Raw genomic sequence first — 4770 nt, 5'->3', positions numbered from 1 at the left:
CAATTATCAAGTTGTCTTGGGTATTATTAACAGTATCCTAGTTAATGCTTTAACCTAGAATGCCACTGAACCTTTATTTGCCCTAAAACCAGACATCCAGCCTTAACATAAACTGCATCGCCAGAGGACACTGAATCATTTTCCAAAGGTTCCAGAATTGCCGTACCAAGGCAATGGCTGTCAGGGTGCTTCTCCCTGAGGAGCTGGCCTATTATAGCTTTGGGGAGTCTTCCCATTGTCTTCTGAAGGAATGTTTCCAACAGCAGTTACAGCCATGGGAATTTGCATAGGCCTATATTCAGAGTGAAGACTGACAGATGAGGAGACCACACCTAAATTTACAGTCCCTTCAAAGAGGATTTCTTACATGACATTTGCATCTCCTGGGTGATCATTCACCAGGAAATGGGAGATTCCTGGGCAAAAATGAACATTCTTGAAGACATTCAAATTCAAGTTTTCCAAAGTGACTATGGGACCACTGCACTTTTTTTTATAAAACCAAATAGGTGGGTCTATTTTCTCACTGTTAATAAAGTATGCTGTAGATTCCAGCTAGATCTCTTGTCAACACTACATTCAATTCACAATATTGTGAATGATCCAGGGAATAAAAAGAATGTGGGTTTCCTTCTCCTTGACTGCTTTACTTAACATACGTCTAGGAAACTATAAAAATAGAAACAAAGGTCTCAGTCAACTGACGTCAATGATTGCTTCATAATAAAGTCATTTCCTGGGTATTAAAAATGCTGAATATAGGTTAAGTAAAAATGTAACATATCTGAGCAGAGCTTAAAGAAATAATCTCATCTTTTTTGTGCCTGGTTTCTTGAGTGATACCATCAGGTAACATTTTTGCACATATGCCAGTGCCCATAACAGGTCCTAAGCTCTGCAGCAACCCCCACACTACTCTAGGACCTCTCTATTAGAACCAGTTACTTTATTATGCTCCTGATAACTAACTCTGAAAACCTCTGGCTCTTTGCACATTGACCCAGAATGACCTTGACATTTGCTGTCTCTAAGTCCTTGTAAGGTATCTGACATCACTGAGCCTTGGTTTCTCCATTTGTCAAACTGGGCTAATCATCTCTACCTCATATAGTTATTTTAAGGAGTAAAGGATACATGGAAAACACCTCACACACAACATGGTTAGTTCACAGGAGGCATCTGCCTTCCCAGAGCCTGGATTTGGGTCTCAGGGCTGAACCACACACCCCAATTACCCAAGTTGCTTATATGGCAAGATGATGCGGAAGGCAGCTAGGGTGCCTGGGTCAAAATCCAGACTGGAGAGGCCTGTCATCGTGTTTCTGCCCGTGATGTGTCATCTCAGGTTGTGCCAACACCAGGCAGCTCATAAACTCTCAGGGTCAAAAGGAAAGCTCTAAGGCAAGCCATTGCCTCACTGAGATCTATGCTTCTCAGATTTCAAGAAAGAATGTTTATTCTGTCAATTCTCTATCATTGTGCAATGAAGTATGGATAAATTGTCTTGGAGCTGTCATTCAGGAGCATGCTCAAAAGCCCATCTAGGTATCCTTGAACATGTTTGATTTTTAGATCAAGAGACCCTGAACATTAATTGCAGACTCAATATAAAATGTTTTCCTTTTTATTTGGGAACCATCAATATCAAATATTTATCAAATGTAAAAGTGACCAAATGACTGTGGGGTGTGTGTAGCAATTTAAATCTGCATGTGTTGGAGGCAGAAGATGGAAATGAAAGTGTCTGTATTTTTTTCCACAAACATAAATACATATAAATTCTACACACAAAAAAAGGCAATAATAAAATGTTTGCTGAAAATTCGAATGAATGTCTCTTTTTCTTGAAGGATAGATATTTGGGAAAAGTATTTCTAGGTAATCTTTAGCGGGGAAATGGCAATTTCAGAAAGAACAGTTGGCCTTGCCTTTTTTCCATGTGCTTTGGAATAAGACTATTGGACTTGCATACCTGAATAGAGTGTAGAGATATGATACAGAACTTCAAACAGGAACTTTCCTAGTGGCAGAGAAATACCTAAACAAACTGGGAAAACAGAAACTGGCCGAGTTCATTTAGAAATGGGCTTGGCAGCTGATGAAATAGGTGAACTATAATTAAGTAATGCAATAAAGGAGTTAAGCATTTTTATGACAACAAAAACACACACAACACATAAGCTAAGTGGGTAGTAACCAGGATATTCATAGGATCTTAATGTCTCAAATTAGAATACTCAATGAGTGGCCCAAAACAGACACTTGCATTGTTCAAAGCAACCTTACAGGTAGGGGAAATTAAAAAAATAGTGTTAAGCTATTCTGACCTCTAGGTTGACATCTAGCTCTAGGAAGACTTCATAACAAAGATAGCAAAGCCACATTATTTACTGAGAAACTCCTAGCAAGTTATTCTTAAAAGTTTTGGTAGAAACCACAGATCCAGTTCCCACCTATGTTCTTGAACTTGGACAGGTAAGTTACAAGTATGCATAGTATGCATGTCATTAGGTCTCCTAACCCCTAAGATAAGGTGTGTCGAAATAATAATTTAACTGTCACATCCTGCACAGGTAGAGTTAGGGGAATTCGCCTCATTGCAATCCCAGAAATAACGCGAGATTGGCAACCTTTATTTCCTTAGGAAAATTTTCATAACAGCTCCAAACTCTTCTTGAAGTTTAGGAAATAGCATTATTTTTTTCCAAAACCAGTAAAGTTACATAAGGATTTTTCCCCCCCTGTCCAAAAAAAACAAAAAAACAAAAAAAAAAAACCCACACCTGAATTATCTCCAATAAGAAGACATGCATTAAAGACTACAGGCTGCGTGTGTGTGTTTGTGTGTTCAGTCGTGTCCACTACAGGCTACAGAGTGCAATTAACAGCAAGTGATGAGCGCGCGGCCCGGGAGTCGGGGGGAGGGGGGAGGGGGACCGGAAGCGGCAGGGCCCGCGTGTCCCTGCAGCTCCAGGTGAGCGAGCAGCGTTTCCACTCGTGGAGTCCGGAGCTTCCGCGAAGCCTGCGCCGGCACACGCCAGCGCCCCAGAAAGCTGAAGCCCGCTTTATGTAGAAAACTGAAGGCCAGGCGGGAGGAAACCGCTTTTCTTTCCCAAAAGTCTTTTATAGGCGCGGGTCTAGTCCCTGCTCCCGCCTCCTGTCCCCGCCCTCACCCCAGTTTTCCCTTGTCTTTGGATTTTTTAGAACTGTCAGATTTTCCTAAGGGCGCGGGGGGAGAGGGGGGGGAATCTTTTCAACTTTTTATTTCTCCCAATACGGAGCTGTATTAATTCACGCAGAACACACAGCCCAAGTTCCTTGATCAGCGAAAGGCATATTGAACACCGATCCCCGCTCCCCTACCCCATCCCATTCCAGCCGCAGCGGGAGGGAAGGACCGGACTCCCCGCCGAAGGAGAGACCTGGTTGGAAGTGGAGGACCCTGGACTCAGGTGGAAAGTGACAACTGCCCCCCGGGCCGCCCGAGTCTCGTCCTCTGCGTCGGGAAGGGGCGGGGGACTCACCCAGGACGAGCAGCAGCGTGGGGACCTGGCGGGCGCGGCGCGGCTCCATCCTTCTCGCGGTGAGCGTGTGTCGGGGTGCGGGGACACGGGGGCTCCGGCGGGCTGCGGGAGGGGTCCGTCTGGGCTGCGGCGGCGGCGGCGGCTGGAGCTACGGGGGACCACGCGTCTCTCGGACACCCGGCCTGTGTCTGGCAAGTGAGCTCCACGGCCGCGCGCAGCGACCTTTATTAGTCTGGGGAGGGGCCTGAGTACTCCCTAGCGAGCGGGGTGAGGTACAAAGTGCCCGCAGTTTCATAATCGGCCCGGGGGAGGTGTGGCCGGAGGACGGTCCGGATGTCATCCTCCGGCTCTGAACACCTGAGAGTGACCGAGGAATGAGAAAATGCCCTTCTCGTGAGCCGGGGACTACTCCCCAAACTTTTCCATCTCCCTCCCTGGCTCATGCGGGAGGAGATGGGGAGCGTGGACCAGAAGGGTTGGTTTGTGGGGTCACCTGCCGGATAGTGGGTGGTTTGGGTTGCTCTGGGTGACGGGCGTTAGCTTGAGTCAGTCAGTTTCTCGGCCAGGGCTGGAGCTCCCAGTTCGTGCTTTTGGAAAGCTGTGTGTGTCTGTGTGTGTGTGTGTTAGTGACCTATGGACGTCCTTGAAATTTGTCTGTGGTTCCTTGTATTCACACCCGCCACCCTCCAGAGGTGGTGTGTGTGTGTGTGTGTGTGTACACCTTCCTTTGCAGCCCCTCTGCTTCCAGCGTGCTGCGAGCATTTAAGGCTTCCAAATGTAGTGATTATGAAGAAAAGCCCCTAAATGATGCTTTCCCCATCCATCAGCCTACTGCTTTTAATTTAACTTCCCTGAATTTTGCCTTAATGCTGTTACCCTTCTGAACAAAATCTTTCAGTGACTTTCCATTGCCTTTTGGAGAAGGCCAGACACAATTGTGAACTCAATAGACTTCTCCACTTCAGTTCCGGCTAGTTCATCAAGACAAGTTGTCTAGCCGCAGTCAGGCTGGGGAACTCACTCTGCCTTTGCTTATTTCCACTGTCCTCCCTGAGCCAGCGGAATCCCAGTTTGGAGAAATGGAGCCAAGCCTATTCACTTTCATGGTTCTCCTCCAAGGCCTGGATTGCTGGGGCTTCTCTCTCCATTCTGATCTGTCACAGCTTGTGGTGTTTATCTCTCCACTAGACTAAAGAATTGGAGAAGGCAATGGAACCCCACTCCAGTACTCTTGTCTGGAAAATCC

Source organism: Bubalus kerabau, chromosome 7, assembly GCF_029407905.1.
Source record: "Bubalus kerabau isolate K-KA32 ecotype Philippines breed swamp buffalo chromosome 7, PCC_UOA_SB_1v2, whole genome shotgun sequence".
Classification (NCBI taxonomy): Eukaryota; Metazoa; Chordata; class Mammalia; order Artiodactyla; family Bovidae; genus Bubalus; species Bubalus kerabau.
Note: the sequence above shows the minus strand (reverse complement) of the source record.